The following is a 9536-nucleotide window of genomic DNA, read 5'->3' as shown; positions in this document are numbered from 1 at the left end:
GGGCAGGGTCCACACCCCACAGCCAGGTCTGAGTCCAGACCACACTGTCCCTTCCTTGGAAGTGCTTCCTGGCTTCTCCTAGCCCACTTATGTTCCCTCCTGCAGAGGAGGAGCCCTGCTGGGGGCTCAGAGACCCCTCACCCCCTCCTCCGGTCAAGGGCCTCCAGCTGAGCTGCAACAGCCTACCTACCTGCCCATAGCCTGTGAGGCTGGGGCTCCTGAAGGCCAAGACCCAGTGCCCAGAGCAAGGTGCAAGCTTTGGCTCGGGGTGTGTTCAGTAAATGCCCTCCAAGTCTGAATGTAACCCAGGGGTCTCAGAGTCTGGGTCCCAAGGAGGACCCACCCCCATCCCGATAAACACATTTTCAAGGGTCAGTTTGGTTTGGGAGCAGGGTGGTGGTGACCCCCACCTTCCAAACTCCCAGAAAAGCCCCTTCTGGGGGACACTGTTGAAGTGTCTCAGCGATCGGGTGCTTCGGGGAAGGGTTCCATGCAATCCTATAAAGAAACTGTCAAGTGCCTGCCTTGTTTTGTGAATTACCATACGCCTGAGGCGGCTTCAGCTTCCCAGGCGGCCTGTGGTCAGGCACCGCGGGCAGTCGGGCCGGAGAGGCTAAGGTCTTCGTAACAGCCAGCATTCTCAGCCCAGGCTACCTTTTTGAATCCTCGACCAGACCTGTGGGGTGATGGGGTAGGAAGGAATATTCCCATCTTCCAGAGGAGAAAAGTAAGGCTCTGAAAGGTGAGGTGACTCCTCCATGGTCACCAAGTCAGTGAGTGGCAGAATGAAGCCTTGAACCGGGCTTCCTGCCATCAGTGAGGGAGGGGACAGCCCTGGGAGGTCTGGCAGGATGGAGCCCGGTGCCAGGGGAGGCTGCCGCCCCCAAGGCCCAGGCTGGTGTGTCTGGCTCCTGACCAGCTCCCAGGCTGGGTGTGGGGCCGGGCAGCGTCCAGGGGGCCTCGCGGGGACGCGCCGCAGCCTGGCCGCCAAGGTGGGAACTTTCTTCTAAGAGTAAACAGAGAGTATGTCCTGGCGGGGGGCCTCCGGGGGCCTCTGATTCCTGCTGTGTGGCTCTGAGCTCCCCCCAAGCCCCGGCGTGCATGCGGAAACACCTGCTCAGCCCAGGATGGAGGCGGCGGCGGGCACAGTTCGGCGTGTGGAGTGCGCTGGGGCCGGGCCGCTTCCCAAGTGGAGCCAACACCCTCCCCTCAACCAGCAGCCTGGCCAGAGAGCCCCTGCTCGGCCCCGGGGAGGAAGTGAGCGCAGGGGCAACTGGAGGGGGGTGCCTGGGGGGGGTGCCCAGTGCCGGGCCTGGGTGGGGAGGGGATGGTGGTGTGGCCACCAGCTGGGCCGAGGTGGCCTGGGGAGAAGGCGGGTGGCTTCGGGGTCTGCTGGGACGGGCTGTGGCCAGGGGTCTGCACCAAGCCCGAGGTTGCTGGCCACAGGGGCTTTCTCGGGCTGGCTTGGCAGCGGGGCAGAGACCAGTGAGTGGGCCTCCTGGAGGAGTTACCAGCTGCTATTTGGCAGGTTAGCAGGTCAGCTCGGGAAGCCTGAGCAGTCATTCACACGCCGCTGGACAGGCAGGCAACACCTTGCCCCAGCCAGGGAGCTTCTGGAGAGGTCTGAGGCGGGAGACAGGCTCCCTGGGCCATGCTGAATGCTGTCCTCTCCCTCTCCCTCCGTGTCCCAGTGGTCTTGCCGGCAGGACAGACCTGCCAGCCTCTAGCAGGACCATTGTGAACTAAAGGAGAAGATGAATATTTCATTGAGCCCTGGAAGGATAAATGGGGTTTTTAAGAACAGCTTCAGGTGTGGCTGGATCAAGGGTCTCCAGTGCTGCCATCTAAACTTTGTCTCTGTCTGTCTCTGGGCTCGTCGGGCTCCACTCCCCACAGCATGACAAGACAGCTTGAGTCCTCCCGGCTCAGTGTCTCTTGTGGAAGATGGACTCTGTCCAGCCAGCCCCCGTCACATGCCACCTCTTGGGCCCAGAAGTCCAAACACACGGGCAGATGGTTGGGGCAGTGGTCCGCAAACCACAGCTGTCCACTGAAGGCGCTGACCATGAGCCAGACCCAGATGCGTCGAGCATCCCCTTGGCCCATTGTATCCCCTCCTGGATCCCAGGAGTGAGTCTGTTCTACAGATGAGGAAAGTCACCTGCCTAACCACCCCCGTCCTGCTTCCTAGATGCCACCACGAGGAGACTCGGATCAGGGGTGCTCACCCCAAAGCCTGAGAGACCAGTCGGAGGTCTCCCTCAGCGTCATGAAGGAATGATTCCTGAAACTGCCAGATGGCGAGCCCTCCTCACCCCACCCCGCCCCCGTGCAAGTGCTCGCCTGCCCGCTGCCCCTCCTGTTTGGGGTCGACATTGGAGGTGAAGCTCCTCCACCTGGAGCACTTGGGGGTACTGAGAAGAGCTGAAATCCGTGGGACAGAATAGAGCCTGTTTGTTCCGGAGATGGGTCTTAACTGGGGGCCAAGAGCATTTGGAGTCCGAAGCAAAGCTAAACTCTGTGTAAAATGTGAACACACACCGTGGGAACAATTAAGTAGTGTGTAGTTGGACTCAGCTTCTGTGGGATCCCCTGCAGGGCACCCCAGGGCCCCCTGGACAAGGCTCCAGGGGGCTTCTCTCTCCGCTCCTGGGTGCGAGGCTGCACAGAGACCTTGGCACAGTGGACCTGAGGCCAAGGGAAGGGGGCCCCTCCATCCACTCCAGCCCTGCGCCTGCCCCTGACGGCTCGGAACCTGACAGCGATCCCCACCATGCACTCTCCCTCCCCGTGGCTGTAGGGACTGATCACGGCCACTGCCAGGCCACGGGGCCTCCCCGAGCTGGACGAAGGATCTTGGTCCATTTGCTCCATCTGACTGACGTGTGCATGGGGCTCCCGGCCCCCCGCAGAACCCAGAGCCTTCCTGACCTGAAGACCCTAAGGACCCTGGGCTGCAGGGGTGAGCTCCCCATCACGGGAGGGGTGTGGTCACAGGTGGGGTGCCAGAGAGCCAGCGGATCTTGGGATGGAAGATGGGAAGATGCCGTGTGCTGGCTCAGAAGGTCGCCCGACTGTACTCACGCATTCGTCCACGCACTGAGCATCCACGCCGTGCTGGGCGCTGCGGCCCCCCGGACAGCCTGTCCCCCCAACCCCAGTCCTCAGGAGCGAGTCCTGATCCAGTGGGGTAAACCATGTTGAATGAAACCTTATAGAAATAACTACAATTCCTGCCCCTAATGGTGGGCCTGGCCCTCGGGTGGGGCATGCAGGGAAGGTGCCCGGAAGAGGAGTGCTGGGGGGCTGGGCTCCCCAGATGCACCTCTCCCCCTAAGGCAGGCATGTGGTCCGAGACTGTCCCCCTGGGGCTCTAACAACAGAGAAAAGAAGCGCCTGTTTCATTTTAAACATGGCCTCTGCTGGGGGTTGTAGGCAACAGAACTCTATGCTTCTTAGTTTCGTTTGGAATTTTTACAATGACGGGAGAAACGCCATTTTCTTTTGGGTAAAAAAAACGTAACTGGTAAATACAAACATGTTTGTTTTTCCTCAGTTGGTGTTGAAGTGAGGGAAAAAGTAACTTTGCACAGAGAGATGAAGAGTAGCTGCTGGGGAGGCCCAGGCCCTCCAATGGCTGATGGTGTGGCCCCGCCTGAGGGCACTCTGCCTCAGTTTCCCCTCTTGGGAAGCTGAGGCTGCCCCCGGCTAGTTGAGACCAAGAGGAGGACGCCCCCCCACCCCAGTTGTGTTCTGCTGTGGCTGTCCCTGAGTCTCTGCCCGCCTGCGTGGGTCCCTGGCCGTGACCTGCGTGGCTCGGGGGTCACGGCCCTGCTGCAGCACCCAAGCGGAGGGTCTGTCCCGCTGGGAGGGGTCCAGGTGGGAACCAGGCCCTAGGCTCTGGGCTCCAAGGAGCTGGGGCCTCCTGCTGGGGCGGGGTAGGCAGGCTGGCCCCCCTGGAGGCGGTGCTTGCCAGCACTGGACTCCCCACACCTCATGGCACCTTCCTTCCTCGGGGCCACTTGGGACAGAGGCCAGGACCACTGTCAGCACGGGGCCCAGCTCAGGAGTGGGCCGCACATGCCACAGGGGCCATCCGCGGTGGGGAGGGCGGCAGGTGCCTCTGGGAGGTGGGCGCCGGCTCCTCCCCATCTGTCCAGAGGGCTGCTGGTCGGAGCCTCAGGCCGTCCCTCAGGCTCCCGGAGTTCCCACGGCGTGTCCTTGAGCGCTGGTGCCTTTCTTGGCTGTGCGAGGTAGGGGAGGAGCGCCCACAGCCCAGCCCCGCCGTCGCTGAGTCCTGTAGGCCCTGTTCCGGAAGCCACCCCCGGCTCGGCCACTCCTGCTGCGTGCGGCCCTGAGCACAGGCCTGTTTGGAGCCCTCGCAGGGACGGGAGGGCATCTACGACGGGGCACAGAGAGTCAGATTCCCTGGGACCCGCAGGCCCTCGGCAGCAGGGGCGTGGGAGGGACAGGAGCTGTGGGTGGAAGCGCAGGGGCACCCGCATGTTCCTCCCTCGCGTTAACTCCGAGGCCCGCTGTCCTAAGCGGGAAGCCGATGTTAGTACACTCGGCACCCCGCTCTGGGGCAGGAGGCCGGATGGCCCCCACGAGCGAGGGCCTCTGGGCAGCGGGGGGAGGGGCGCATGTCACTTGCTTGGGCAGCGGCCCACCTCCCCTGGCCCCCAGACGTCCCCTGGTGCAGAGGGACTTGCGAGCTTGCTGACAGGTGGGCGGCACGAGGGCAGCCACCCCCCTTTTGCACGCTCACCCTGCACGAGCAGAGCCCCGTCACCCCTCCCCGCCCAGCCTCTCGGGGCAGCCACGGGTGGGCAAGGTGCCCACGTGGTGGGTGCTCAGCCCCCACCCCGCCCCCACCCCGAGCAGGGCACCGGCCTGAATGCAAGTCCCGAGTGCGGTGGCTTGGCCGAGCCCCAGCGTCCCGGACCAGGGGCGCCCGTGTCCAAGTCCCGGTCGCTGCAAGGTCCCCCGGAGACACACACCCTGAGCCCATTCTGGCCCGCCGTCCTGCGCATCCCTCTGCCCGAGTGACGGCCGTGCGGATGTGCGCTGCGCAGAGCCCCTCAGGGCCGAGGCTCCCCAGAGACAGGCCGGGGCGGGCGAGGAGCCCTCTCCTCCAGCTGGGCCAACGCACTCTCGGCCACATGAAAGACTTGACTTTCCTTGCTGATTTTTGAAAATTATTGCACCAAATGTTTACCAGTGAAATGCTGATTGTGATGATAAGGAGGCTGGAGAAGCCAAGAGAAAGAGCCCAGGGCGCGAGAGAGGGAGGTCACAAAACCCCCTTTCTGGGCACAGAGCTCCAATCCCAGGCGCGTCCCACTGGAATTTGCCACCAAAGTGCCTGTTTTTATTTAAATGGCCCAGAGCAAGTCTGACTAAACTAACATTCCCACGCCAACACTCAGCAGCGCCTCTGGTTTTTGGCAAATTTTTTCCTTAGCTGTCAAGGCAGAAATATAGAAGAATTCTGGTCTTACTTAAGGATGGTCGGGGGTTTTTCCCTTCCCCTTGGACACATGGAAATAACTCACAGATGCACTCTACCTGCTGATGTCTGCGCTCGGTTTTACCTCAGGAACACAAGTCCCTGGGCGCCCTGTAACCCAAACCCCACTTGCTTTGTAACAGGGGGGCCTGGGAGAAGTGTGGGGGAGGACGGAAGTTCTAAACATGTTTAAATGTGTCGGGAGCAAATGGGAAGGAGCCCAGGCGGCCCTGAGAAACAGGCTGAGGCCAAGGACGGCGGAGCCCCACCTGGGCCGTGGGGGCTCCTGGCCCCTCTTGAGCAATTCTTCCCTGTAAAAATAAAAGTGGACTTACTTTTAAAGGGAAATGTCCAGCTATTTTTAACCCCAGAAAGGAAGAAAGGGAAGGAGGAGGAGGCCGGGAGGGAGGGAGAGAGGGAGGGAGGCAGGGGAGAGGGAGGAGGGACTCCCCGCATGGCCGGCTTTTCCTTGAGTGACTCAGCCTGTGCAAGCTGCATTTCTACCAGAGCCTGAGGGGTGGGGCCAAGCAGTTTCGTCCCCTGGGGCCCTTTCTTTTTGGAGAAAGTTCTGGGCTGCAGCCAATGGGGCGGGCAGGGTGGAAGGTCCCCAGAGCTGTCGTCCTCGGAGCCCCCGTCCCCCCCCCCTCAGGTTCTGTGGGGTCCTGGGACCCATGGGGTGAGGACTGGTGTGGGCAGCCCTGGGTGCCAGGCTGGGCTCCAAACCACACTAAGAGCATCAGTGTCCTGTCCATCCGACGGGCTTGGTGACAGCTTCCCCATTGGGGCCCAGGCCCCTCGGCCAGCCTCTGCCTCAAGGGGTCATCTCTGAGCTCCAAATCCTTCTCAGAGCCTGCCCCCATGATGCCCCTCCTCCCCTGATTTTCTCAGCATCCAAACAGTACCCTGGAGTCCCTGCAGGACCTTTCCTCCTTGGAGCCTCAACCTCCAAAGGACACCCAAAAGCTGAGCCACCAAACCCTGAGTGACCCAGCCCCAGGCCCGGCTGAGCTCGGTTCCAGCTCTGTGGACCGCTGAGGGGATCCGGGGGCCTGGAGAGGTCCGAGTGGGGCTCCTCCTTCTCAGGGCGTGGGACACCATGCCCAGGGCCACCTACAGTTGGGGTTTCCGCTCTGAGCAGTCCAGGGGCTGCTGGGAGAGGCAGGGGGTCTCTGTGGGCTCTGTAGTGCTTTGGCCCCCCCGTAGCACGTTTCTCAAGTGACAAGTCTTGTGGTCCTCAGAGGCCACCCCAGCCCGGGCTCACTAGCTCACCTGCTCACAGGCGGGCTACCTGTTCGGGGACTTGCCCGGGCAAGGCGCTCCCTAGGCTCTTGGCCTACCTCCGTGATGCCAGCCCTCCTTCCTGGGCCTCACTGGCAGGAGCGAGCGGGCCCTCGGCCTGCGCTGACAAGAGGCCTTGAGGCTCCTAAGCAGTGACCACCAGGGCTGGTAGGTGTACGAGACCCCCCGCGGGCAGAGCCCTGTGCAGAGCCCCACATTGCTGTTAGTCACGGCTGCATCTGGAACGACAGGCATCATCCCGAAGGCTCTGGGATGGCTTCCTGGAGGAGGTGAGGGCTGAGGAGGGAGGAGTCATTTCTGCAGAGGACAAGACGTGCAGACAGCAGAGTGGGGCACTGACCCATTGCCGGCGGGCCCAGGGGGAGATGCCCGGCACCTGCAGGTAGCCCCAGCCCGCTCGCTCCTCACGCGGACGGCTGGGTGCACGCCTGGGCCTGGTGACTGTGGACCCCTGCGTGAGGTGCAAGGGGCAAACAGGGAAGCGAACCCTAGACCCTAGCCTATGCCCTTCCTCCTCAGAACAAGGGGGAGCCCTCCAAGGTCTGCCTGAATCCATCCTCGGGAGAGCACAGCAAGGCGCTAGTGGAGTTCCACACGCATGCGCCCCTGTGGAGACGCACCGCTGGAGCCCAGCGTCCAGCTCAGGGCACGGGGTGGCTAGCCCCGGCCTGTCCACCCGAAGGAATGCCACAAAGCCACTAAGCCCACACCTTGGAAAAACTCAGCCCTCTGGGAAATGCTTCTGGTTGGTCTCTAGCAGAAAAAAGTAGATAGGACTTTAGAAAGGATGGGGCCACGGAGGCCCAGGGGGCAGTGATGGTCCCTTGGGGGGTCAGTGGCCGGAATCCAGTGCTGGGCCTGCACCTGGCTGTGGCTCATCATGGGTGGGGTAACAGGCTGGACACTCCTCAGGCCCCTGGGCTCTCTTTACAAGCAGGTCAGATATGTTTTACGATCAACTTCAGAAGGTGGTGAGTGAGGCCCTTCCCTTGTGTTCTAGAATCTTCCCACAGCTGCTCTGCAGGGTACCCCCTCCCCCCAGGTCAGGCCTGTGCACTTGTCAAAGGCTACACCCTCAGCCCGATTTGTGAGCCCTTGCTCCTCCCACCAGCACCCCTCCCCGCTGCTTCAGGGCCTCTGCAACCCACACCACGCAGACCTGGGCCCGCACCCTAAGCCCAACTGGCTGCCCCCCACCTTGTGACCCATATAGGAGGGCGGTGCACACACAGCCCTCTGCAGCCCTCCAGGGGCCCATCTGCTGTTGGGGACAGAGGCCCAGACCTGGCCTGATCAAGAGCCAGGCTTGGCCTAGCTTTTCTGAAAACTCAGGAGCATATGCTTACCTTCCTCCAACCCCCTGGGGCTGCGAGGTGTCCCAGGGGGTCACCAGAAGCACCAAGACCAGTCACTGCCGGAAGGAACAGGCTCAGCAGCCCATGACCAGGGTACTCAGCCCTTGCTGCACCTTAGAATCCTGGGGAGCTTTAAACACATTGCCCCCCCCCAGCAGGCTGAGTCACTGCTGACTAGCCCCCCCCAAAAGGGGGCTGGAGGGGTTTTCTTCTGGGGGCAGGAATGGGCCAAATGTCAGCGTGGCCTCCCCAGCCCACCCTGACCACGGCACCCTAGTATCTCCTGATGTAGGAGAGGGGAACTGACCCAAGTCAGTCTGCCCAAGGTGAGAGTGTGGGGGCCTTCTCTCCATTAGGGCCTGGCAAGCTGGCCCAGGGGAGACACCGAGAGCCTGAGGTGGCCCCTGGCCACTGCCAGCAAACCCTCTGGAAGCCAGCCCTGCAGCCTCACCCCTACTGGTTCGAGCTCCCCAGCCAGCCTGGGGCCCATTCATCAGCAGCCTTGTTGCAGCCCTGACCTGAGCCAGGCAGGCACCCAGTCCACCTCCATGCCGCCCCTGCCCCCGCTCTCCCATCAGGTTTCTGGAGTGGCCAGCACCCTGCATCTACCTCCCTCTCCTTGTTTCTCCCAGCTGCCCCACACCTACCGTCCACAGGTCCTAGCCTGGCAGAACCCCTCCTCTCCCCTCCCTCCAACCCCCTGGCCTGGGAAGGTTGAGCAAGACCCACAAGAAGGCCAGGCCAGAAAGCTCAGGCCTAATTTGTGAATGAATAAGCTTTGCATCCACATGCCAGGGCCCTGCCCACCCCCTGCCCACCCACCTCAGGCCAGCCCCTGCCTTGGCCATTCACAGGCCCTTCCCAGCCCCAGCCACTCTGGCTTTCCTGGGTCTCCTTGGCCCCTGTTGCCCGTGGGGTACCCAAGGCAGCCAGTGGTACAGGTGTTGGAAGCCTGGGAAGCCTGGTCGTCCTGTCTACCATGGGCTAATGAGAGCACCCGGCTCCTGGGTGAGGCCCAGAGTAGAGTTAGCACCGCTGGGTCAGACCCAGGTAAGACTCCCCTCCCCAGAGCTCCCTCCTCCCCTCCTCCCTCCAGGGCTGCTCCCTCCTCCCCTCCTCCCTCCAGGGCTCCCTCCTCTCCTCCTCCCTCCAGTGCTGCTCCCTCCTCCCCTCCTCCCTCCAGTGCTGCTCCCTCCTCCTCTCCTCTCTCCAGTGCTGCTCCCTCCTCCCCTCCTCCCTCTAGTGCTCCCTCCTCCCCTCTTTCCTCCAGAGCTCCCTCCTCCCCTCCTCCCTCCAGAGCTCCCCCCTCCGCTCCTCCTTCCAGAGCTCCCTCCTCCCCTCCTCCCTCCAGAGCTCCCCCCTCCGCTCCTCCT

This window comes from Phoca vitulina, unplaced genomic scaffold (assembly GCF_004348235.1).
Source record: "Phoca vitulina isolate PV1807 unplaced genomic scaffold, GSC_HSeal_1.0 scaffold21, whole genome shotgun sequence".
Taxonomy (NCBI): Eukaryota; Metazoa; Chordata; class Mammalia; order Carnivora; family Phocidae; genus Phoca; species Phoca vitulina.
The sequence above is the reverse complement of the archived record's forward strand: the minus strand, read 5'-3'. Positions refer to the sequence as shown.